Here is a 26494-nt window from a genome sequence, read left to right on the forward strand (position 1 = left end):
TGGACCCCCCCCCTTCCACTGTGAAAGAAAGCAAACCCCTAAAGTAAGTTTCCATTGCTAGATGATATAGTCCTTTGGTAAGAAATAATCTGCAAGGAGAATTCCAGTTTTAAATTAAAAAAAAGAATTTTTTTTTTTTTGCCTCTGCCATATCCTTAACCCATCGAGCTACCAGGGAACTCCTCCAGTTTTAAATCTTATTTGGGGGCATTCCCATTGTGGCTAAGTAGTAATGAATCTGACTAGTACCAATGAGGATGCAGGTTTGATCCCTGGCCCCGCGTTGGGGTGAGCTGTGCTGTAGGTCACAGATGTGGCTTCGATCTGGCATTGCAGGCTGGCAGTAGCAGCTCCAATTTGACCCCTATCCTGGGAGCCTGCATATGCTGCAGGTGCAGCCCTAAAAATTAGACAAATAAATTTGTTTTAATTTGGGCTCTCCATATTAAAAATATATTGAGTAGAAATTGTTATCATTAATAAGGAAATTATTATACTTACACGCTCAATTTGTCTTCTTCTCACTAGGTTTCCACCTCAGTTCCCTCAAATTGAGAGCAACTTAGATAGGAGGGCTTGTTTCTCCTCCTTGCTTTGAAATTCTCTTGGTTTCCAGGTTTTGGAGGCTCTGAGACATGGGCTGTGCCCACTTTGCTCCCCTCCAGCCCTTTTTCAGGAACGGTCACACGCACCTGGGCAGGATTCAGACACCCGCTGCAGAGGCGGCCAGAGGGCAGCCCATCTGGGGAACATTTAGACTCGCTGGCTGAGGTCACTTCCACATCTTTTCGGTACGCTCTCAAAATACAGCGTTCCACTACAAAAGAATTTAGAAAAAATAAGTGTGGTCAGAGCGAAGTTGTGCAGGGATCAAAAAAATAAAAATCCCAGGGAAACACATTGGAAGAAAAATGGGAACATTTGTTTTTTAAAAAACGAAAAGCCATTCAAAAAAATGCAGTGTTGGCCACAGAAGTTCTTTTTCGAAACCAAATCTTCAAGTCAACATTTTTGTGGTATTTGCATTAGTTGTGGTTGAAAAGAACCACACCAATAAATATTTTCAGTAATTTGGAGACCCAAAATCATTATCTTCTCTGTATGTTCGTAAACGGACCATACTACCTACATTTGCTCACTTGAAGGGACGGAAATTTCCTAACAGCCAAATGGGTGAGTCCAGAAATCTCCTTGTTACGGTTTTCAGCGGCAGAGGTAGGGGCCCACTGTGTCTGCACGAGTTTGTACCTGTGTCATTGCCAGATTCGAACTTGTCTTAGTCACCTTCATTCCAGAAAGCACTGTCCGCTGTGACCTGGGGATGCAGGCAGATACTGCCGGGCCGGCCTCGGTCTGACGGCATCTCCAGGTATCCTGGCGCCTGGGGCTATGACCAGGCTCTGCCCACAGCCCGATAGTCGTGGGGGTGGGTGGGGGGAACCCCCAGACCGAGGCCTGGGGAGGCGGAGGCACCTCCAGGAGCCTGTCCCCGACACTGAGGGTCTGACCTTGTGTCCTACGCAGGCTTGCCCCGCCCCGCGGCCCCCGGACCCTCTTTGCACTGTCTGCCTGGCTAGGAACTCACTTCCCCGTGTCTGTGGCCTTAGACATTTGGGGCGAGGGTCCGCTAGGAGCCCAGCCCCCAGCGGACGGGAAGGTTCCGCTCACGCCTGCGCCCTGAAATTCGCTCAGCCGTCTGCCTTCCGTCTGCCCCTGGTTTGGCTCTGCTCCGAGGCTGGAGCCGCCTTAGCAACGTTCTTCCCGGACGCCGGGGTTTGTTCCGATCGCCCGGGTCAGGACTGGCTGTTTCCTGGCAGCCGCGGGCTGACGCTGCCTCGCAGAGCCGCAGCCACGCTTGCCCAGCTCGGGCTCCTTCCCGCAGTCTGGACAGTGGGTGTCTGCCAGAGCTCGCATTCTGACCTGCTGCTGCCTTCCAGAACATTCCGTCCCGGGGGCGTCTGTGCTCACAGCAGGCCCTCGCTCGCTCGTGGGGCTGCTGAGCAGCCCAGACGCCAGGCAGATGTGCCAGGAGCCAGGCCTGGCGCAGAGCAGGTGCCCGGGCGACTCGCCTGCCGAAGGCCGGCTCTTCCAAACCCCGCTTCCCTCAGGACCCAGGCGGGGAAGGCACGTGGGGAAGTTTGTATCCCTTCGTGGGTGATGTGTGCGCAGATTCACTGTGCAAAATATACCGTCAGTCGACAGCCCATCTCCGTCGCACAGAAAAGCCCTTAGCTCTCCGTGTCTGTGTGTCCGCACTTCCTGGAGAAGACTGGGGTTGTCCATGCGGTCCCTCCTGAACAACTTGCTTTTTTTTTTGTCTTTTTGCTATTTCTTGGGCCGCTCCTGCGGCATATGGATGTTCCCAGGCTAGGAGTCAAATTGGAGCTGTAGCTGCCAGCCTACACCACAGCCACAGCAATGCCAGATCCGAGCCGCGTCTGCGACCTACCCCACAGCTCACGGCAACGCCGGATTCTTCACCCACTGAGCAAGGGCAGGGACCGAACCCGCAACCTCATGGTTCCTAGTCGGGTTCGTTAACCACTGCGCCACGACGGGAACCCCCTCCTGAACAACTTTCCATGCAGTATCTCCAGCATCAGCAGTTTTCAAGATCAATAATGTGGAAGTGTTGGGTGATTTTCATAGTGGCAAGAAAGATATTGTTCTGGATAAATAAAATTTGTGGACTGATCCTTTATCATAGGCCACTTATTCTGCAGGTTTTCGCTACTTTAAGAATGCTATGAAAACACTGTGGAGCATGTATTTGGGGGCAGGGCTCTTAGCACAGCCCCAGGGTAAGTTCTAAGACATAGTCCATGTTTTTGGTAAGTGTTGCCAACGTGTCCCACAGAGACATGTGACAAAAGCGCCAATGTCCACCCCTCCCTGCAAGTCCTCTGAGCATCCTTTTCAATACCTGCTAATCAGTGTATTGTTACTCTCTAATTTACAGTCTTATCCACGGCGTCAATCTATTTTCAGGTAATTGACAACTTGCTGTTCCTTTTGTTAATTCCCTGTTGCCTTATCATCAAGTTTCTTCCTTTTTTTTTTCTTTTTTTTTTCTTTTTGTCTCTTTAGGGCTGCAGCTGCAGGCTAGGGGTCGAATCAGAGCTACAGCTGCCGGCCTACACCACAGCCATAGCAACACCAGCTCCCAGCCTGCCTTCCACCTACACCAGAGTTCACAGCAACGCTGGATCCTTAACCCATTGACCGGGGCCAGGGATGGAACCTGTGTCCTCATGGAGACCTCATGGGTTCTGCTGAGCCACAACGGGAGCTCCTGTTGTTCTGTTTCAATCCATCAGTTTTTCTTCCCATTTCAATTTATGCCTTTACCCTTGGAACCGGAGGGTGTAAGTTGTTTTGTGTCCCTGTGTTTGCCGTTGGTGCTCAGGCTGCTCTAAATGCTGGGCTCTTCCTGGGTGCCAGAGCCAGGTGCACTCTCCGCCCGCAGGACACGGGAGCATCCCCAAGCTGGGTGCCTTCGGGAGACCCCCACCCCTCCTGCCGCAAGGAGGGTGAGCTTGCTGGTGCTGCAGCGATGGGCACAGCCTGTTCCACCCCCAGCCGCGTGACGCCGGAAGAGACCCCCCTCAGTGTGTAAACCTACCACCCAGCAGTGGGGGTTGTAACAGAAGCGCTGCTGTGCGTTGAGGCACGTGATGGTCTCATCACGTACAGTCACATTCATTCTGTCCTCCAAGGGCGAGACCCTGGACCACGGCTGTGGGTCACGTGGGAGGGGACAGTCTGAGCTGCAGGTACCAGGACCTCATGGTAGGACAGCGATTAGCAGAGACAGTGTCTCGGCTGGGGGGGAGGGAACCTGAGAGGAAATGCAGCGCCCTCCCGGGAACGTCCAATAAACAGAGAAACAGCCTTCAGATGCCAGCTTGGCTCCATGACCTGGATGCTAACAGCGCCCAAAGCATCGGCCGTGGAACCAGCAGGCGGGTGTCCAGGACCCTGGATGAGCCGCCGCGTGTCAGCCAGGTGGAAAGGCAGCTCTAGGAGTTACTGCGTTGGAAGACTTGCTCAATGCACCACCTCAGACAGGAGCTCGGCTCTCACGCAGAGCTGGCAGCTGAGGTCAGGTACCGCCAGCTCCCGAACAGGCGGCTCCCTCCATCCTGCAGACTGGCTTCGGGCAGAGGCGGAAGAAACAGCCCAAGGTCCTGCGTGACTATCGTGCCATCTGCAGAAGAAGGATGGGAAACAATGGCCGGGCTGACCAGGAGCCACTGAGGCCAGCGGCTCCCAGCACAGCTCCCCACTGGCCACCCCCGCCCCTCTTTCAGCCCACCCTGAGCCGAGCGCGCCGTCCTGCACAGGACCCACCTTGTCTGGAGATGAACCTCTGGGGGGTTTGCTGCCTAACCTCCCCCGGAACCCCAGCAGGCACACCCGCTTCTCCAGGGCTTTCCAGAGAGACAGAAAGGACGGAATCTTTCCGGAGAGACAGAAAGGACAGACAGTAGGTGGAGGAAGAGTTTGCTTCATGTGACCATGACCAGGGAGGCTGACAAGTCCCAGCACCTGCGGGTGAGTCTGCAGGTGGTGCTTACGCGAGTAGGTGGTTAGCTGGAGTCAAGGGCGGGACAGGGAATCCCAGTTCAAAGACGGTCAGGCCGGAGCGCTTTTCCTGACTTGAGGTCAGTGCTGCGGTTCTGTTCAGGCCTTCGCCTGATGGGACGAGGCCCGCCCGTCGAGGAGGACGACTTCTCAGTCCGCAGATCTCAAGGTCGACCTCGTCCAGAGACACCCAGAGTAAAGTTGGACCAAACACCTGGGCGCCCCGTGACCCGGTCAAGACGGCAGCACCCATCAGCACCCAGCTGCCTGCGAGGCGACTGCATGTCCATCAGACAGGCACCACTAAGTGAACAATCCAGAATACACCTGCCCTCGGAAGCTCCTGAGCAGCACAGTGAGTTAAGGATCCAGTGTTGCCACAATTGGGATGCAGGTTTGATCCCTGGCCAGGGAACTTCCACGTGCCATGGGTGAAGCCAAACAAACAAACAAAAAAAACCAGGAGTTCCTGTCGTGGCGCAGTGGTTAACGAATCCGACTAGGAACCATGAGGTTGCGGGTTCGGTCCCTGCCCTTGCTCAGTGGGTTAACGATCCGGCGTTGCCGTGAGCTGTGATGTAGGTTGTAGACGCGGCTCAGATCTGGCGTTGCTGTGGCTCTGGCGTAGGCCAGTGGCTGCAGCTCCGATTTGACCCCTAGCCTGGGAACTTCCATATGCCACAGAAGCGGCCCTAGAAATAGCAAAAAGGCCAAAAAAAAAAAAAAAACCCAACAACAACAACAACAACAACAACAACAACACAATAAACGCCTGCCCTGCTTCCCAAGCCCATGGGACGAAGCAGCAAGCCCCCCAGCCCCCCACTCAGGCGCGAAGGGGGCGAGGAGCTGGGACCCACTTTCCACGTCTCTTTCTTACTCTCCCTGCGTCCAAGCCGTCAACACAGATGTTGGTTCTACCCTGGAAACACACCCAGAATCTGGTCTCTTCCTGGCATCTCCCCTGCTGTCCCCTCGCCTTGGGTGCAGAGGCGGAGCCCGGCGTTGGGACCTGTGCCCCCTGCCTCAGCGCCCAGCGGGACGCAGCTGCCCTGGCCAGAGCCCCACCTCCCAGGCCCCTGCACCCCGCTGGCCCCGCAGGAAGTGGTCAAGGGGTACTTACTCCAGGCCTGGCTGACGAGCCCCCTCCCCATCCGATGGTGGAGGCGGCCAGGGGAGGCCTGGACTGGAGACCCCAGCAATGTGGGCCCCGCGTGGCTGTGTGGCCTGGCTGCCATCCTCCCGAGTGTGCTTGCGTGGCAGGTGGAGCTACGTGAGTGGCACGCGTGTGGCGGTTGGGTGGGTCCTCTCCCCAGCCCTCCACGGCCAGCCATCGGCATCGCATTCCCGACACAGATGCTGGCTGTTCCTGAAATTCTGACTCTGGGGCCCCCACCCGGGGCTCCCTGCTCCCCTCTTCGGCTCGGGGCGCATGGGCTCCCTCCTGCCTCTCCCCCAAAGCCTCCGGCCACTCATCCACCCAGAAACCATCCTTCTGCTCCGTCTGCTGCACCACTTCGGGCATCTGCGCGGCGCCCTCAGCAGCGACCGCCTGAGCCCTGTGAGCCGCGCGGGTTCTCTGCGTCTGTCTCTGCTTGAGGGAAGGACCCAGCCTCCCCACCGCCCACCCCCAGCGCAGGCGCGTTTGCTAAAGGAACGTGTCACTGGACTGGTTGAAAGAGACAAGGCGAAGAGTTGTGTGTGAGACCCCGGGACGTTGCACGGAGGAGCCCATAATGCTGAGCTGTAGTTTCGCACGTGCGTTTGGCTGTCGGGGGGACTGGTAAGAAAGTAATGATGATGCCAGAGGGGCCTGGGGGTGGTGGGGCAGAGTGGGAGGGACTCTTGTCACTTGACGCCTTCTGATGTTTGAACCACCAGCCTATTCAGAACATCAAATGTACTCTTTACTGTAAAAAATAGGATGAGTCCACATTCCAAATGTCAGGAGTCAGCATTTCTTAGAAGTGCCCCACACCCCGGATGCCCTGGGGGTTCCAGCACAGGAAACTGCGACCAGCACCACCCTGGCGACCCAAGGAGATGCAGGGAGTGTGGGCTGGGGGGCCAGGAGGGGGACAGGGACAGTGGCCAGTGTGCCCCGAGCACAGGCTGGACGGCAGAGGGCACGGTCCTCCTGGACTGGGGGAAGCTGTTAGCAAGAAGCCGTCAGAGCGTGGAGCCCCTCATCTGGGCCACAGGGCAGGGAGTGGGCAGGGCGGGCGCACACGGGTCCAGAAGATGTTGGGCTCCGGGCAGCACACCGGCCATGCCTGCTTTAAGTCAGAGGACATCCCGCCAGGACGCCGTGGACACGGGGAGCCAGGGACACCATACACTCAGCTCTTGGACACCTCTGGGTTTGAGATGACCCCCTCCCCCAAGATAAAGAGCCAGGGTAGGTCATAGGGCCAAACTCAACCTCTTGCTCAGAACAACAACAAACCCAAGAGACAAAGTGCGCAAGTCAAGGGCGTTCCAGGCTGGGCGCAGATGGGGGAGTGGGGCTGCCGTGTGGGGAGGGAAGCCGGAGGCCGGGGCAGGCTGACCCAGCATCTCTGTGAACCTGTCTGAGTCACGGAGGCTTCTCAGAAGCCTGCCTCCCTAAACCCCTGCAGTGGGGCCCAGGCGCCCAGCTCTTAGCACCAGCTTGGAACTGGGTCCTGAGGTGTTCAAGCCCAGGGTGGTCCTCAGAGAGCCTCTGAGCCGAGGGGAGGGCTGGAGGCCCCTGGCCCTGATCCTCTCCCGTCTGCCTCATGGGGCCCTCCTCTCCCAGCAGCAAACACCGCTGGCTGGGGAGCTCACAGAGCCCACATGTGGCACCTGGCAGCCTCAGGCTCGAGCGCAGGAACAGGTGGCATGAAGGCGGGGGGTGGGGGTGGGGGAGCAGCCGGTTCTAAAGGGAGGGGCTGCAGGGAGGCCAACCCGAGCGGGCGGTGCAGGTGGGGAAGGGCCACGCTGCCCCCTTCCCCATCCGCCCTGTCGGTGCGTCACAGTGAGCATGTGATGTGTGAGCCCATCTGCTGTCAGGTTGGGCAGGAACCTGCGCCTGTCAGGATGGCCCCAGAGTGTCCTTCTCAGCAGCATGGGTGCCCTGAGCCCTGGGAGACACAGGGAGACACAATGCAGAGACATCAGGGCAGCAGCGCTGTGGCTCCAGAGAAGGAGGCTGCAGCAGAGCTGGGCCGTCAGGGACGGGGGGCAGTGTGAGGGGGACTCCCGGGCACCAGCTGCAAGGGCAGGAGCAGCCGCTGCCCCGATGTGCAGATGCATCCCATGTCCTGTTCCTCGGGCCCAGTTCCTCCCTGGCGGCGTAGGTGCCCAGCCTTCCTCAGGCAGCAGCCGTCGACCTCTGCTGAGGGCCGGGGCTGTCCTTCCTGCCTGGGCCGCGAGGGAAGCCTCCCGGCGAACAGCAAGGCTGGGAGGTGTTCGCCGTGGAAACCCGGCTCCAGCCCAGACCCAGGTCACTGGCTTCCTTCTCTGGGCTCCTTGAATAACCAGGGCCTCAAATTAGCCACAAAAAAAAGACCCATTGCTTTATTGAGACCAGGCCCCAGAGGCGGCCCCGGGGCAGAGCCGCTGCCTCCTTGGACAACTCTCTCCCTCCCTGCACTCTCGGCTTCTGCTGTTCCTGGAAGGGCAGACCTGAGCGGCAGCGGCAGGATGAAAGGAAACGCAGGACAAATGGACCGGGAAGCACCTGCTGCAGAAACCCTGAAATAAAGGCGGTTTTCCCACGAAACGCTTTCGTCGGAGACGCAAATGAGGGACCATTTTAGGACCGGCTAATGCTCGAGCACTGACTTGCAGATGGCCGTCCACCATTCCAGGCCCCCCGAGTGGGCAGCTCCTTCCTTTTTAAACTTTTTGAGACCAGGGCTTGGTTGTTTTTTCACAGGAGGGATAGATCCACACGGCCCAGGGTCCAACAATTCCAGAAGTTATCCGAGAGAGAGCGACAACAGACGAAAAATTCACTGCCAGCCCTGTGGCCTCAGGGGGTGAGGCAGCCCGGGCAGAGCGCCCGCCGGCCGGGGGCACGTGGTGGGAGGTGGAGGGGCCAGAGCCGAACCTCCCTTGAATTTAACAGAAGAAAGGAAATCGAAAGAAACTGAAGGCTGCTAAACGTCGCACAAATGAATCTGTCACAAGAACTAATCTCTGAAAGATCCTTCAAAGGGAAGCAGAAGAGCCCTGAACGAAAAGACTCCGGGTTGGACCAGCCCTGCCCCCTCCCCAGCCCCGCAGGTGCCTGAGCAGACAGGGACCCGGACAGAGGAGAGCGGCCAGAGGCCCGCACGGGGGACAGGAGGCCTCTCACGTCCCTGGGGCAGAAGAGGTCTTTTTGAAATGACATGGGGACAGGGAGCCTTTGGGAGAGAGTTACAGCAAATGCCCCCGGCGGCGGGGGGGGGGGAGGAGAAAAAGGGGAAGGAGGTCAAAAAGGAAGAGAAAAAATGAGGAAAAGATCAGAGAGGGAGGGGGTTGGGGAGGGAGGGAGGCAGCAGACCTCCCGAAGGGAGGGGCGTCTCGGGAGGCAGCTCTGGAGGCCCCACGGGGCGGTCTTCCTGCACGTGAAAGATGAGCACACACGTGTGACCTGTGACGAGAGGCTGACACTCAGCGTGAGAATGACCTGCCCCTCACGGTGTGAAACGAGCATCAGATAGATCCTTCTACAAGCACACACGTACACTTAGGTTTAAAAATGGCCTTTCTATACACAAACTCCTAGGGAGGCAGTACACAGGGAGAAAATATCCCAATTATATCAGAGGGTAAAGGCAAACTACTTCGTATGTAGAAGAAAAGCTTGGAGGGGCGGGGCGAGGGAGCCCGTGTGCGGCGTCTGGGGACAGTGGATCGGTGTCTTGGGAGGTTGATCAAAGGACTGGAGAAGGGCAGGGCGGGGGCCTGGGACCAACGACACGTGTGGTTGGAAACCTGCCAGGAAGGGGTGGTCAGCCTGCAGGGGCCCGTCCAGCGGGTGGGACAGAGACAGGAGCGTTTTGTGCCTTCAGGTCGTTTTGCTTGGAAATCCATCCCTACACCTTTGGGGAAACAAAGGGAGCCCGGGAGGGGGAGGCAGTCAGTGAGTAAGAGGATACTGTGGTCTCCCACCTCCTCTCACACGGCACATCCCCCCCGCAAACAGGTCCGCCGTTCACACCTGACGCGGGGCTGGCTCCTGCTGGAAGGGAGCCCGGCATCAACAGGGAGGTACTCAGGACCCCTCGACGGCCTGGGGAAGGCCCGTCTCACCTGCATGAGGCAAGGGCTTTCGAACTTTGCCACCAAGAAGGAGAATAAGACATGAGGTTTTTGCAGAGGAAAAAACAACATGAACAAAATCAACAAACCACTGAAACACTAGGAGGAAGTATGAGTAGCCTCACTCACAACTCATGAAGGACCAAGACCCCTAATGTAGAAAGAACCCTTTCAAATTGAAGGACAGAGGATCAAAAACCAGACAGAAGAAGAGGCAAAGATCAGGTCGTTCAATGGCCTGTAATACCTGGAAAATGCTCACGCTGCCGTAACTAAAGCACCCAAATTAAAGCAACGCTGAGATGCGGTTTCTCAGGTGCAGCCTGGCAGCCCTGGCACGTACGACAGCATTGTGTGAACATGGCCGGGGGGCGCAGCCTCGTGTCCGGTGGGGCGAGATGTCCCGCACGCCTTCCGGAGGGAGGCTGGGCCGCACGGAGCCACACGCCCGCTTACATCCGGGCCTGCCGGTCTCGCCTCCCGGGATCCGCCCTGATGGCGCCTCCAGCAGAACGAAGTCACCTGTGCAGAGTCATCGCACGGCGGCCGTTTGCAAAACCCTGGAAAAGCCTGAATGTGCCCATCTGGGAGAGGGCGGCGGGGCCGCAGAGGGGCCCTGGTCTGGGTGACTCTGGGGCTTGGAGATAAGTGGCCAGACCGAGGGGCAGGAAAGGGTCACAGTGCTGCCCTTTGTGTGAGAAGGCAGAGGACGGGCGGGGGGCGCTGGGGGGCGGGAGGGGGGCGCCGCCAAGGCAAGGGGCACGTTGCAGTTCAGCAGCTGAGAGGGGAGGTGGTCAGGCGTCAGCCACCTTCTTCTCCTCAGACCTCTGGCCTCGGTGGTCCCCGCCCTACCTGCCCCTCATCCAGGGTGCCCTCACCTACCCCAGGAGTGGTGGGCAGCGGCTGGCTCTCTCAGGCCTGTCCAGGCTCTGGTCACTGTGCCGTCCTACCTGCTCTCCCCCGGGCCTCTCGTGGACCAGGAAGAATGACTACTAGCCCTTTAAGACTCAGCGCAAATGTCACCTCCTCCAAGAAGTCCGCCATGATCTGACCAAGCAAGGTACCAGTGCAGTCTCCTGTGTGCCCACAGCATGGCTCTGCCACCCTCGGCTGGCCAACCTGGGGGCGAGGGCATGGGGGGAGTGGGGGAGCAGGCAGGGCTACTGCGGCTGCTCTGCTCTAGCCTCGCTGCCGTCTCTCCCCAGATGTGTGACCAGGACGAGTTACACGGGCCCCTGAGGGTCTATGTCATCCGCAGAAGCCGGGCCCAGAGCACGTGGTCGTCAGTGTGAGAGGCCGGGTCCTGGAGAGCAGGCGGGTTCGGGACCCTGAGCGCAGCGCCAGCCGCGGTGGCCCGTCTCTGGTGTGCAGGGAGCCAGTGGCGTCTTACTCGTCTCTGTCGCTGGCGATTCCTGGCGTTCCTCTTATGGCAGCTCTCAGTAAACGCTCGCGAGAGGACTCGCATGGATCCAGACTCCTGTCTTTGGAGAGGTAAACGCACCGTGCTGCACAGGACCTGCCATCAAAGTGGGACCCCGGATCTCCACGTGTTCTGTAAAAGCTCTCCCAGTGGGCTGCACTGCACCCACTTCGGGGGGCCAGGCTCGGGGTCCTGCCGGGAGGACCGTGCCAGTGGTTTTAAGGACATGTGTGTGCCATCTTGAGTCTTCATAATTTTATTGTTGAATCTGTGTCTTGCGAGTGAAGTGTGTGCAGGGCTTGGAGCTGGGTTCACCTCTGCTCTGCTGGGGACGTGGACGCGCAGGCTGGGAGGGGTGGGGTGGGTGTATGTGCCCAGGATGCCATGCTGCCAGTGGGGGACCCTGGTGCCTACGGGCGGCTGCCTTTGTCCTGTAGCTGTTCCTGAGCCTGAGGGGGGTGACCTGCAGCAACGAGTGAGAAACACCACGACCAGGAGAGAGACAGCGACGCAGAGACCGGAAGGACGTTTCCCCTGCTTTCCGAACGAGGGCCCCACACTTCCATGGGTCACCGGGCCCTGCAAATCACCTAGCCAGCTGGGCTCTCGGGCGTCACACGAATGCAAGGCGCCCTGCCAGCCTGCCCTCCACCTGCCCTTTTCCGGGACCTGGGACACCTGCAGCAGGCACGTGAGCCCCGGCCGGTGCGACCAGGTGAGAAACGGAGATAGAAGCAGCCCGTGTGTCCTTCCAGGCAGCTTGACTTAGATGCAGACGCAGGAAACCCCAAAGACCCCATGAACCAGGCTGGAATCGGTGGGGGGCGGACTGCAGCTCCGCCTGTGGCAGAGCCTCAGGGACTGAGGCAGCTGGTGGCGGTGACAACACACAGCTCAGTGGAGCAGGATGGGGTCCAGAAACAGGCCCAGGCTGCAGCGCCCAACCTCGTGGGAACCGTGGGCATCTCGGGGCAGCAGGTGAGCTGCTGGGAGGGACAGAGGGCTGGCTTTTCTGGCAAACTCACGGCAGGCTTTTTTCGGCGGAAGGTGGTGGGGTACATGTAGAGTGACTGTTGTGTTAACTGTGTTAGCAAGGTTCTGTTACTCTCTAGAAACGTCTAATAATTAAGCTGACATCCTCCTGCCCATTACCCGGCTATGACGGAGCCTGACATGCTAGTGGGAGTGAGAAAGCTGGGCACATTTTCTGCACACTTACCAGCACGCCGGGGGCTGGGGGCTCAGGGCTCCCTGAAATAGCTGGTGAGACTCCCCATTCCCTTTCATAACCTGAGCACCTGTGCAGGGAGTGAGTGGGCAAGCTTCCCCCTCCCCCTCCCTCCCCTCCCCCCTCCCCCCGTCCCCAGGCAGGTCTGGGACCTGGACTCTGCGGAGGGCTTCCTTGCTGTCCTCTGTCACAGAACAGAGGGGTGGGCACTGCAAATGCCTTCATCCAAATCTACCTACTGGGATCCGGGTTAAGAGCCAAAGCATCAAAACTGATCTAAATCGAGTGAAGGCAGAGCCCACACAGCCAGCTCCTGCTCGGGGAATCGGGAGGGGGCCGCTGAGCCCATCCAGACGGGAAGCATTTATTTAACGGCAACCGTGATCCGTAAGACATTCAAGGAAAAAAAATGTGTTTTTCCACTTTGGGAAATAGTCAAAGCTTTTATATTCCACCAAAAATAGAAGTGGAATTCTCGAAAGCAAAAATAGGTGGGCTTATCCATGTATGCAACTCTAACGAACCACCAGCCTGCGATGCTCTCAGCTCTCTGGAATGCGTGCCTGCGTTTCCGAGGCTGCGGACAGGACAGGCGGGCGGGAGGAGCCCGGGACCTGCTCTGGGGCTGTGCCAGCTCGGCTGCCTGGACCCTCCCCGGTCCCGCTTCTTCACAGGCCTGCGCTGCTGGTTGGTAACGCCGCCACAGTCTCCATGGTGGCGGGTTTGCACAGGCAGAGCCCTCCCCTGTTAGCACCCTGATGGTTTAAAACACCGAGAGCCACATCCGTGTGCGGCTGGTGGCGGGGGGTGGGTCTCTGCGTACACCCTCGGCAGGCAGAAGCAGTGACTCACACCTCCATGTGATATTTATTATGCTTAGCTCACAGCTGGTTTTACATACTTTGTCGTAACAATGTCGCTGCTCATCTCCATGAGACGTGACTTGAGACCTGCTCTCTGAGGAGGACAGTGAGGCCCAGAGAGCCAGCAGCCCGCCCGAGGAGGGGTCCATCCCCCACCGGCCACGGCTGCCTTCTCCCGAGGGTGTCCCTTCCTCCAGGCACTGACCTTGAGCGGTGGCCTGCGGTAAGACAGGTGCAGGGCAGGCCGGAGGGGTCCGCCTCATGGGAAGCCCAGGAGCGCTGGGCACACGCGCACCGAGGCACGGGGGGCAGGCGGCGCCAGGCCCTCGGGCGGTGGTTTGGCGCCATCACTCTGGCGGGTCCTGCCATCATAAGTCATGTCCCAGAGCTCCCCACCTGTCGTCAGCGGGTCACTGGCCCACCAGCCTGAGACCGCAAGTGACATGTTTCAGCAGCACCCGCCCCATCCACCCTGCCATGGCTCCGGCGGAAGCCGGGCTCCCAGGTCCGGCTGCAGGGTCTGCTGCCGTTGGCCTGGGGGCTGGGGGGGCATCTGGGAGGGGAGTCCCCGGGACGGGCAGGCGGCCAGTCTGGAGCCTCCCTTGGAGGAGGACCTACCTCATCCAGCCGCGGTCCTCCAGCTCCGAGCTGCCCTCTCGCACCCGCGCCTCTGAATGTATTCCTGCGGGAGCGGGAACAAACGGGAAACAAAGAGATGAGATGCCGCCTGATTAATCACTACGAAGGGGCAAGACAGAGGCTCCCGGGGGAGAAACCACAGATGCCGCAGCAGGCGGCAGGCGGCAGGCAGGAGTGAGTCCTGGAGTCGAGGGGAGAGCTGGGCTTCCCAGAGTGACGGGGGCCGGGACGGGGAGGGGTCTTTCCCCCCTTCAGCCTCCTCTGAGCAGCCTGCATACAGACCTAAGTCGATTCTCAATCCTTTTGCATGTGAGACCAGTGTTTCTTCCGAAGGCGGTCTCACGCCAAGGCAGGCCGCTCGCTCCCTGCCCCCCTGGTTCAGCTGGTCCTCACCCGGGCAGTGCAGGTGGGGTCTGACACAAGCCCAGACGAGAAGAAGGAGAAAATCTCGACCGCCCTGTGTCCAGTAAAGAAATAGAATCCGTAATTGTGAACTATCTCCCGCAGCAAGCTCCAGGCTTGGGAGGCGTCTCAGTTCAACCACAGTCAAGGGAGGGTGAGCACCAGCCTTCCTGAAACTCTCCCGGAGAAGAACAACCAAGGGAACTCCGCTGAACTCATTCCGTGCCGTCTAGCAGAAACTTTATGATAAAACCCAGTGAGGACGAGATAAGGCGGAAAAACTATAGCCTATCTCCCTCGTAAACATCGATGCAAAAGTCCCAACCAACGTATTAGTGAAACAAATCCAGGAATCTACCAGAAAGGCAACACACGGGGACCAGGATGGCTTGACCTTGGATCTTGAATCAATTTAGTTCCTCATGTTACTAGAACAAATCAGATGAAGGCTCAGAAGAAAACATTTGAGAAAACTCAACGTGCATTCATGACAAGAAACTCTTAGCAGAGGAGAAAGAGAAGGGAATTCCTGGGAGCTCCTGCTGTGGTGCAGTGGAAACAAATCTGACTAGAATCCACGGGGACGAAGGTTGCATCCCCGGCCCCGCTCAGTGGGTTAAGGATCCGGCGTTGCCGTGAGCGGTGGTGCAGGTTGCAGACACGGCTCGGATTTGGCTTTCCTGTGGCTGTGGTGCAGGCTGGCAGCTGTGGCTCCTATTTGGCCCCCGAGCCTGGGAACTTTCATATGCTGCATGTGACACCCTTAAAAAGGGGGGGGATTTCCTTAGTTGTTAGAAGGCGTCTATATAAACAATGCCCTTACCGAAAATATCACGCTTACCAGGACAGACAGGATATCTCCCCTCTGAGGTCGGGAGCGAGATACGGATGCTCACTATGACACTTCCAGATGGCACCGGAAGTTAGGTAAAGGCCAAGAGAAAAGCTGTGAAAGAAAAATGTTTGGAAAGGAAGAAACTAAAAAGTCAGCATTCACGGACAAAATGATTGTGTATGCAGAAAATCCAACGGAACCTACAGATGACTCTTAAAATTATTAAGTGAATCTGGAAAGATGGCCGGATACGCTGTTCACGGAAGAGAAATTCAACCGTATTCTCTACGAACCAGAAAGTAGATACGAAATAAAAATAAAGAATATTTAAAAATACCACCCCAACCACCAAATGCTTAGAAACAAACCTAATGAGTCAGGTGTGAAATATCCACACAGAAGTCTCTGAGACATGGGGGCCACTGAAGAGTCTGAAAGAAACGTACGGCGACACCGCCAGGGTGTCCAGTGCGGCAAGGACACCCGCTCTCTCCCAGATGACCGGCAAGCTTCACGGCGATTCTAGCAAGAAGTCTGGCGGGATCTGGGGGGGAAGTGGAAAGCCGTTCCAGAAAGTCACAGAGGAGTATAGCATCGCAAGTTATGGCCGGAGGGTTCCAAGGAACACAGCCGGAAGACGATTCTACCAGGTAACAAGACCGAGATGAAGCTGCAGTGATTAAGACGGTAAGTGCTGGAGTTCCCGTTGCTGCTCAGCGGGTTAGGAGCCTGACATAGCGTCTGTGAGGATGTGGGTTCAATCCCAGGCCTCGCTCAGTGGGTTAAAGACCTGGTGTTGCCGTGAACTATGGTGTAGGTGGCAGTTGTGGCTTGGACCCCGCACTGCTGTGGTTGTGGTGTAGACCAGCAGCTACAGCTCTGATTCAACCTCTAGCCTGGGAAAAGCCACATGCCATGGGTGCAGCCCTAAAGAGAAGAGAAGAAAAGAAAGAAAGGGACCTCCAGCATCAGGGGTGGCTGAGGACCAGGGGCGCTCGGAGCACAGATGGTGGTGGGAGTGGAACGTGGTTCAAAACTTGGGAAGATGGGCGTTACCTCCTCAGTGGGACGTGCCCGTTGCCTGCGATTTGGTCCACACGCCGCAGAAGCACGTTCACGGGTGTGCTGAAAGGCACGAATGAGAATGCTCCCGGAAGCATTGTTCATAGAGCAAAAACTAGGCAAACCCAAATCTCCGTCAACAGGAGAAAGAACACACGGTCTGTGGACTTAATACTCCAGGTAAGAGGTTCACACACAGCGTGGTGGTTCTTCCAAACGCACATCCCACAAAGAAGCAAGACCCCAAAGAGGCCGTGCCGTGCGAGCGCACGCATGCAAAGCCAGGGACAGGCAGAGCCATGCGAAGCGCTCGCCGTCAGGGCACAGGGGGGCTCCTCCAGGAGTCTTGGGGGGAGCAGGGGCACAGCAGACTCGGGAAGGGGCCAGGTTCTAGCTCCCGCCCTGGGGACAGATGACACGTGCGTCCACTTTGGGCTGGTTCATCACACTGCACTCTTATAAAGCGGGTACTTTCCAGTCCCGCATTCTCTCTCGGCAAAAGTATTTCGAAACACACGTGCCACGGTCCCTCTCAGGCGCCATTCGCGGCGCTGCATTCCCAGAATTCAGGTTTAAAAATGTAAACTACTAGAACCGACAATATGGTTGTGACGTCCCCAGAGAGAAGGCTTTAAATAACCACGAGGGCATCTACGTTGTCATTATCCCAACTCTCGGGAGCCACACGCTCCACCGCCAGCCCCCGTTAGAAGGGCTCCTGCAGGCAGGGCACGGGGGCAGGGGTCCGTCCCACCCACCTGTCCCTTCCCGCCCTCGCCAGGCTTCAGTTCTTAATTGCCTTTCAGCTCCTCGAGAAACTGCCAACCTAATAATTAAGACATAACTCTGCCAGAAAGGAAAGAAAAAAAAAAGAAAAGCTCCTTTCGTTGGTTCTAGTCCATTATCTTAGAATTGTATGTACCTGGAGCCATACTGTTTTGCATCTGATGCTTTTTAAAAAAATCTACTCCCATTCAAAAGAAGTGGGTGCAGACGCTAATTTTGTTTGCTGTGTGTATGTATTTGCACCCATCCTGTCCCACAAAGAACTTGAGGTGCTTGGCAGAATCAATGCCTCCCATCCACAGCCCCTTAGAGTTTACAGTTCGTGTATTCACTCCTCACCATCACGTGTGGTGGCTGCCCCCCGTCTCTCTCACCACTGAGAACCCGAGTCCCTGTTCCCACGCGCTGCCCTCTGGGATCCGCCTGCGACCCCGGCTCGCGTGCAGTGTCACGTTGGCCTCGGCTTTGACATCACAAACACCGAACACCGCGTAGACACGTCTCCAGGGAAACAGATGCAAGCTGCCTTGGGGGCTGTGCTTAGGCGAGGGACTGTGCAGGAACATTCCCAAGCGGCCATTTTCTGGAGTGACCTGTCCCTCTGCTCCCGGGCACTGCCGAGGGCCTCCTATGCAGGCCTCCACCTTCTCCCTCCTGACCGCTGCCAGGGGACTGCCCATCCCTCTTCCCCATTGAAAACTCACAGTTTAGGAGTTCCCTGGTGGCTCAGCGCTTAAGGATCTGGTGTTGTCACTGCTGTGGCGAGGGTTCAATCCCTGGCCTGGGAACATCCGTGTGCCATATGTGTGGCCAAAACCAAAACAAAATAAAATGTACAGTTTAAAATATTCTCGGGAGTTTCTGCTGGGGTGCGATGGGATCAGTGGCATCTTGGGAGTAATGGGACGCAGGTTTGATCCCCGGCTCAGGACAGTGGGTTCAGGATCCAGTGTTGCTGAAGCTGTGGCTTAGGTCACAGCTACAGCTTGAATCTGATCCCTGGCCCAGGAATTCCATTCACCGAGGGGTGGCCAAAAAAGAAAAAGAAATCTTAATACGCTATTTGACTTACTGAAAGGTCCTATGTGGCACATCAGTGACCTCTCGTCCACCACATAACACGCGCACGGGACGGTTCCCAGGAGCCTCCCTCCACAGGCTCTCCCCTAACCTGCCCCCATCGCTGCGCTGGAGGCAGCCTCCACCCCCTCACTAGTAAATGCATCGTGTGCACATGTAACCCTTACATGTGTGTACGCAGTGCTACATACGCTCACACACAGCATTGCACAGCTACACGCGCCTCAGCCCCCCGTTTTCAGGCTCAGTCACATGGCAGGCTTCTCAGCCAACGTTTAATTCCCAAGGTTCACCCACGCTGGGTGTGGCAGTGGCCGAATCGTTGAACAGCCTCTCGGTCACGTCCCCCATGTGCGGACAGCATGTGGGGGAGCCCCAGGCGTCGGGGGAGCCCCAGGCGCCTCGTGCTCCCCAGGGAACGGACGGCGGGATCCGTGAGCACGGCCAGGGCGCACGTCTGCTGTCTGCCTCTGGGCCACACGTGGGAGGCTTCGTCCTACTAAACACAATTATTCCGGAATACAAACAGTTTTGTAATACGAGGCATTTCCCAAGGGGACACGCTTTCCAAAGGGGTCGCAAATTATTGTCCCGCTGGCCGTGATCCAGAATTCTGGGGCCCACGCCCTCTCCATCGCTTGCTCTCTACTGCCAGCTTTCATCTTTGCCGGTATGGTGGCTGTAGCCTAGTGTTATTTTGACTCGAGTCTGCGTTTCCGTGTCACGGGTGAGGTCCTTCCACGCATTTCAGGCATTCCCTTGCTCCTCTGCTCACGCCTGCTCGGGTGTTCCCCACTTCTCATGAGCATGTACCCCTTCCGTATTGGACGTGTGGTTCTCTCTATGCCTGAATACAAGTCCCCTACCAGTTACACGGGCTCGCCTGGGCACAGGACACACTGCCTGAGGCACCGGAAACCATCAGATTTGGGGGAGCCCTGGCTCTGCCTACACCCCGTGAGGCTCATTTCAGGCTGGCGTCCCGGACAGGAGTACACGGCAGACTGGGCTGACCGCCTCTGGGCTTCAACCTGTCAGGTCGAGGAGCAGAGGGAGCCTCAGGACCGGCCCCTGAGTCCGCAGTCCTCCTCCGGGCAGCGGCCGGGAGGTGTGTGTGTGCTGGGGGACCCCCACGGCTGCTCCGGGCCCGGTGGCGACCAGAGGGATTCTCCGTGGGGGCCGGGGACCCCAACGAGCCCAGCAGACTCTGAGCAAGGCGTCCGCCCCCAGGAAGGGTGACCGAAGGGTTGGTGGCGTCCGGCCGGTATCGCTCCCGTCACGCGCTTTGAAAACACAGGCAAAGCGGGGTTCAGATCCACGAATCGCGGTGTGTTGGTGATCCCTCCTCGGCGTCCGAGCTTCCTCTTGTAGAAACCGCGAAATCAATAAACTACTTTGAGGCTCGAACCTAAACGTACCAGTGAGTGGCCTTTCTCTGACTGATTGGGCACAACTGAACCAAACAAGGCAATACCCATTTTTTTTTGTCTCTTGCCTTTTCTAGAGCTGCTTCCAGGGCATATGGAGGTTCCTAGGCTAGGGGTCGAATCGGAGCTGTAGCCACCGGCCTACGCCAGAGCCACAGCAACGTGGGATCCAAGCTGCGTCTGCGACCTACCCCACAGCTCAGGGCAATGCCGGATCGTTCACCCACTGAGCAAGGCCAGGGACCGAACCCGCAACCTCATGGTTCCTAGTCGGATTCGTTAACCACTGCGCCACGACGGGAACTCCTAGACACGTTTTTGTTGCACATAGGGGGCTACAGCGAAAGGGGCTTCAGAAGAGCAAGGAAAGGCAGTTCTTGGCATTGCATGGTTGAAATCCCCTCTAGATCTGCCCTCCTGGGCCTGAGGAGACCATGGCTGTGGCCCTGGGAGCAAAGCAGACACGCTGGCATGTGCTTGGCAGGCAGAGGCCAGGAAGGGTCCACGGGTGGGTGGGAGAGGCGGCCCCCAGGCTTAAAGCGGAGGGCCGGGAGGCCGAGGCCATGACCGCTGCCTCTCCGGCTGCCCCCTCTGCTGGGCTGGTGGTTCCCACTCCTGTAAGCCGTGAACGTGCCCTTCCGTGGGAAGGCTTCCTGAGAGCCAGGCTGGAAACACACACACCGGTGGCGGGCTGGCCGCCTGCACCTCCTTCTCGCAGTTCCCTGGGCCACAGGCTGAGCTCGCCTCTCCTGAGTCTTGAATGATCTGGGTTTTGTCCTCAGATCATTCGAGGACTTTTATTTTTTTAATGGCTGAAACTGTGGCATGCTAGGGGTCCAATGGGAGCTGCAGCTGCCAGCCTACACCACAGTCACTGTGACCTTGGATCTGAGACCCATCTGCGACTTACACCACAGCTGGTGGCAATGCCAGATCCTTAACCCGCTGAGCGGGGCCAGGGATGGAACCCGCATCCTCATGGAGACTAGTCAGGTTCTTAACCTGCTGAGCCACAAGGGGAACTCCCCATTCAAAGTCTTGTGCACCCTTCTGTCCTGGAGGCATTTGCAGGGCTAGAGTCATTTCTAATTCTGCTCCCAGGTCATGGAGCCATGGCCACGCTGTCTGGTCCAGCTGGCGGATTGGCTGTCGCCAGCACAGGGCTCCCAGCACGTGGGGTCTCACACGCCTGCACAGGGCCTATCCCCCTTCCCGCGGTGGCGAAGGACCAGCTGGCTCCCGACTGGCGAGTGTCTGATTGAGATTGTCTTCATTGCCCTGGACTCCAAAGTGCCATTTCATCGCCACGACTTGCACGCGTGAGATAAACAACAGAACAGGGGCCTGGGGGGTGGGCAGGGGCTCAGGCCTGGACGCTGCTCTTCCCACTGAAGGCCAGGAAGTAGCTGGCTGTGCGGTCACAGCTGCCAGCGCCTCTGTAGAGACCCAGGCCCATCCTGGGCCCCCACGTGTCCCACGGGGACGGTGAGTGGGGAGGATGGCTTTTCTCGGGAGACTGCAAGATCCCAGGCCAAGGAACTTGACCTCTCAGGGGCCTCCAAGGGCTCTTCCCTGTCTAGGCCCTGGGGGCCCGAAAGCTGCCTCCTCCTCCTCAGCACGAAGAGGCACCTTCTGTGTGCGTCCTCCGGCCCAGGGAGGACACCGCGATAGGGCGATGACGGCATCCCAGGAGGTGCAGCACAAGAGCCGGGGCGACCGTGGCTCCTGGCCGGCTCAGAGCAGCCAAGAGGCTGGCCAGGCAGCGGGAGCAGCGTCAAGGCCATGGTCTCAGCGGCACGGCTCCCTCCGCTGCTGCTGAGATTCACGCGGACTGGAGGGCGGGCACGGGGCTCCCTGCGGGGCCCAATCCTCAAGGTCAGTCCCTGTCCCACGGGGCCCTTTGCCTCCTCCAGCCAAAAGGAGCTCAGCAAACCCTGCGGAGGCGGGACAAGCCCTGTGCAGCGAGCTATTCTTTCCCTCTGGCTGCTGAGCCAGCCAGGCCAGCACAAGCAGCAGCCCCGGCCAGAGGCCCAGGGAGTGGTCCCTGTGGGTCCACCTCAGGGAGCAGAGACGAACCGTCTCAGCGGCTGCCCTCAGGATCATGGTAACTAAATGATTCCTTTAAGCCAGTTTTGGGGTGGCTTGTTGCACAGAAATAAAGTCCTGGGAGTTCCTGTCGGGGCTCAGCGGAAATGAAACTAACTAGCATCCATGAGGACGCAGGTTCCGTCCCTGGCCTCGCTCAGTAGGTTAAGGATCCAGTGGGTGAAGGAGCCAGTGTTGCTGTGGCTGTGGCGCAGGCTGGCTGCTGTAGCTCCAATTCAACCCCTAGCCTGGGAACTTCCATATGCTGTGGGTGTGGCCCTAAAAAAAAGCAAAAAAAAAAAATCCTCCTGTGCTTTCGGTTTACCCAGGATGAACTCCTAGAGGGCACTCCAGGAGTCTTGTTCCTTCCAGTTGTCCACAGGCACCCCTTTGGACCCTGTGCCTGGCACTCAGCCCTCAGGGAGGGCCTGGGCTTGCTGTTTGGCGGGGTGGCCCTTAAGGCAGGTTTTTCTTCCCATCAGAGAGCAGCCTGAGGCAGACGGCTGGCCCCCGGCAGCTCTTGCCCTGTGCTGAATTTAGGCTCCAGGCCACTGCCCTCAGGGGCGCTGGATTCTGTCCCCCGAGCAGACAGCAGCTAACAATTATGGAGCCTGGGGTCTCTTGTCCCCATCTGACTTTTCTCCCCTGTCTTAGGCAGGAGCAAACAGGCAGAGGTCGGGAGAGAGGCCTCAGGCCCCACAGCTGAGAAGGACAGCAGTTGCACTTGACCTTGGAGGCAGCCTCCCTGGGCACCAGCCCACTCTCGATCTTGGGTTGAGAGCCTCAGGCTTGTCTGCCACAGCTCTCTGCGCCCCTGAGGCCCCCAAGGCCCAGCTGCTCTGGGCACCTCGTTCAATAGCTAGTTTTCCCTAGCAAACTACGTTCCGTTCTGAGTAGAACTGCTGCCTTGAGATGCTTATCCGGGTCTCCGAAATGCTGCATTTCCACAAACGCTTATGACCGTGTGTAAACATTCTCGGTACAACCGTAGCAGAAGCAGTACATATAGACAGAGAAGTAAGCTTCCTGCACGGTTGGAAGCCAGCTTGGAAATGCCTGCACCAGCAAACCAATCAACCCAGCCACCAGGTAAACTGGTAATCTGGACTTGCTTCCGATACCACCGAGGAGCTCTCCTCGCGGTCTGGGAGCCGGGACCCCCTTTTCTGCTCCCAACGCGCGCCGGCCCCGCACAGGCCGGATGCGCCTTCACATCCCATCACCGTGCGCCCTCCAGCGCGGAGACTCTGCGGACCCCGCTCACCTCGCCCGGGCCCCGCGCTGCAGGCCGCCGGCGGGTGTGCGTGCGCCGGGGTCTCCTGGCTCCCTGCACCTGCCGGGCTCCCCCTCCCCAGCCGCTCCCGGGCCGGGCGGCGGGCCCCCCGCGGACCTCCGGCCGGGCTGGAGGAGGCGTGCGCGCGCGCGCCCGAGCTGCGTGGCGGCGTCTCCCCCTCCCCTCCCCGGCGTGCGCGCGGCCGGCGGCGGGGGTGGCGGGGAGGGCGGAGCCACGCCGAGGGCGGAGGGCGGAGGCTGAGGCGCGGCTGAGGCGGCGGCCGGTCCGGCCGCGCTCGGGGGCGCGCTCGGGGCCGCGCCAGGCCACGGCCAGCGCGCCGCAGCCCGGGGCGGCCGAGCGGAGCGCCGCGGACTGGCGGTCGGAGCCCCGGCGCGGCGCGGACCCCAGCGGCCCGCGGTGAGGCGAGGTGAGGCGAGGTGAGGCGAGGTGAGGCGGGGCGGCGGGGGCGGCGGGGGCGGCCGGGCTCGGACCGCCGGGCGGGACCGCGCGGCCGGACCCCGCCGCCTGGCAGCGCCGCCGGGCACCGCCGCGGCCGCGTTTATGTAAGCGCCGCCGGGCAGGTGGTGAGGCCGCGCCGGGCGTGCGGCTCGAGCGGGACCCGTGCCCCGCGGAGCGGTGTCCGGAGGCGCTGTCCGGAGCGGCTGCGGGCCGCCGGGGGAGGGGAGGCTGCGCCCGGGACGGCCCCCCGTCTCCTCCCCGGGGCGCAGCATCTGCGCGGGATTCTCTGCGCCGGGGAGAGGCAGGCTGCGCCCGGGGATGGAGGGGGCATTGCGCCCGGGGGTGGAGGGGGGACTGCGCCCGGGGGTGGAGGGGGCATTGCGCCCGGGATGGAGGGCGGCTGCGTCCCTCGTGTGTAGCTGCGCCCTGGGGCGAGTGCAGCGAGCCCGGGGAGGAAGGGGACACTGCGCCCCAGGATGAGGCTGCGCCCCCAGGAGGAGAGCCTGCGCGGGGAACAGACCTGTCCCCTGCTCAGGAGTGGCGCTTCTGCTCCACATGCGCTGCGCCCCGGACAAGGCTGCACCCGGGACGGCCTCCGCGTACCCTTCGGGAGGGCACGGTGTCCGCGCGGGATGCTCCACGCTGCGCAGACCCGAGGCTGGCCGCGGACGGCCCCGCGTCCTCTCCCGAGGGCGCGGTGTCAGCGTGGGATGCTCTGAGCCGCCGGCGTCCAGGGGCGGGGAAGTTCCCGCGGGTACCCAGCGTCTGGAGCGATTCGGAACAGTCTGGGGCGCCTGGGGGCTCGAGGGGCCTTCTGAGGTGCTCGGGTCTGCAGTAGGAAAATTACCGGTTGTGACTGGGTCTGAGGAGGTGTCAGAGCGGGCCGTGGACGCTTAACCGGGTCGGAGTCCCAATTTACGGGCTCGAGAACCTCAAGTGTGGCCCATTCCGATTTGCATGCCGAGTCGCGCGGGTGCGGTGTTGGGTTCGCAGTTACTATTTTTGGCCAGCAGGTTTGGGTTGTTACTCCTGATAAGCGCCCCCGCCAGCCCCCCATTACAGAAGCCATAGCGGTTAGCGGTCAGCAGCTCTCAGAGCAGAGGGAAGGTGGGTTGGCGTCAGACTTGCTCCTTGACTCTTGGTGCCTTCATGCAGGTGATTGATCAGTAAGTTTTGAGAACAGAAGTATTTATTCGGTTCTCTTTCTTCTCTCTTAAATTTACCATATGTTTTATTCCTTTGAAAGATGCCACCTAGAGCTGCATTTTCCAAAACACGGGGTTGTGTTAAGAGCGGTTCCTGGGAAGTGACTTCTGATTACCATCTTTTCTTGGAGGCAGAGATTCCTCTGCCTTCTTCTTGCTGAGGGTTTTCCGGAGGGCAGAGGGAGGAGGACGTGGCAAAGGGTGGCCGGAAGCCTTCCCCTGGGCGTGAGATGCACTGCCCTCCCTGCAGGGCCTCTTCAGGGACAGGGTCCCCACTGCAGGGACACCCACAGTGGGGCTCATGAATTCTGGATGAGACCTGCTGAGCCGGATGGCACCCCCGCTGCCTCTGACTAGTGTCCTGTTGTGGGGTCTGAAGGGTCCTGAGACTGAGTGTATTCAGCTACGTCTTCCACAAAACCTGAAGCTGTAGTGGGGAGGGAAAAAAAAGAGGCCTTTCTGCAGGGGGCAGCGGTGAAAAGAAAACTGGTCCGGCCCTGAGAACTCAATGACACATGTGTTTCGAGAAGCATCGTGCTCCCGATGTGGGTGCTGGAGGTGAGGAGGGGCGCACGGGTTCCGCAAAATGCTTCTTGGCTCCTGGGCTCATTCGCTCCTCTGAATTTACGCGCGTGGCAGCACTTCAGCTGCTCCTGGACTGGACCAGGAGTGTCCTTTCAGCTGATGTGTGACTGGCAAACGAATCGAGCCGGCGACCTGCTTTGGCACACACTTGGCCATCGGTGCTGTGCTGGGCCCTCCTTGTGGAGGCTCCTGGGCTACAGTGCTGAACGAAACAGGCAGCGTTCAGGAAAGTTCCAAGGCTCATAGCATTACACTTTGAAGATAAAATTTACACTTTCAGTTATAAAATTCAACAAGATATACCACTGAAAATATTATCTATAAATTTGAAAGTATAAGCTTGCGACACTATAAAAGGTGCAAAAACACAAGAAAGCTTTGTTGCACTGCATTTCTAGCCACTGGGTTCCCTCCAGCTGCTGTGGCCAGTTGACAATATGCTGTCCCAGCAATAATCAAAATACACACACAGTTCTACAGACGTTTTAACATAGTTTTTAATGTTCACTATAAGAAACAGTGCTGCAGTGAATTTTTCAATACACGAATGCGAGCAGAACTTACCATTTTTTACTAACTGTCAAAATTCCTTAGCTGTCACGTTTATTTAAGAGCTAGGTTTTACTCCCTTGAATGCCGCGATGGGCTGTGTAAGTACTTAGGACCAAGGAATTTATTTAAATAGGCGGGAGATAGAAAGCACACTTTGGAGGTTCCGAGGTGAACTCACACATTTATAAGACTTATACCAGCCTATAAAAAACTTGTTTAAGAAAAACTGTCAATCTCAACATGAAACTGAAAAGCTGAGAAAGGCCCAGTTTCATCGGAAAACTTGACGGTTTTTGGTGTCCATTTTCTCAAACATAGATTTCCAGATACACAACTTGGTGTGATAGAAAATGCTGCTCTTAAAAAAAAAAATCCTTTAAAAAGCGTGTTCATAATGTGTAAAGTAGAAAAAGCCAATGGCAAGAATTCCATTTAAAAACCGCGTGTTGGGAGTTCCCGTCGTGGCGCAGTGGTTAACGAATCCGACGAGGAACCATGAGGTTGCGGGTTCGGTCCCTGCCCTTGCTCAGTGGGTGAAGGATCCGGCGTTGCCGGGAGCTGTGGTGTAGGTTACAGATGCGGCTCAGATCTGGCATTGCTGTGGTTGTGGTATAGGCTGGTGGCTACAGCTCCGACTAGACCCCTAGCCTGGGAGCCTCCATATGCCGTGGGAGCGGCCCTAGAAGAGGCAAAAAGACAAAAATAAATAAGTAAAAGAAAAGAAAAGAAAAAAAGAAC

The 26494-nt window shown here is 58.3% G+C and overlaps 1 protein-coding gene across 4 annotated transcripts in view; it reads left to right on the plus strand.

The window, feature by feature from the left end:
- The first annotated feature begins 23268 nt into the window (after window positions 1-23268).
- The window catches only part of ADARB1 (adenosine deaminase RNA specific B1), a 108979-nt gene continuing 105753 nt past the window's right edge, over window positions 23269-26494 (plus strand). Inside the window, exon 1 of one of the 4 annotated variants that reach the window (XM_047798098.1) lies at window positions 23269-23382. The gene's annotated coding sequence lies outside the window, so the exon portion shown is untranslated. Of the gene's footprint in view, window positions 23393-26494 lie in introns of all 4 variants that reach the window. The other 3 variants (XM_047798131.1, XM_047798096.1, XM_047798112.1) reach the window with 3 other exon arrangements.

This window comes from Phacochoerus africanus, chromosome 1, assembly GCF_016906955.1.
Source record: "Phacochoerus africanus isolate WHEZ1 chromosome 1, ROS_Pafr_v1, whole genome shotgun sequence".
In the NCBI taxonomy this organism is placed as follows: Eukaryota; Metazoa; Chordata; class Mammalia; order Artiodactyla; family Suidae; genus Phacochoerus; species Phacochoerus africanus.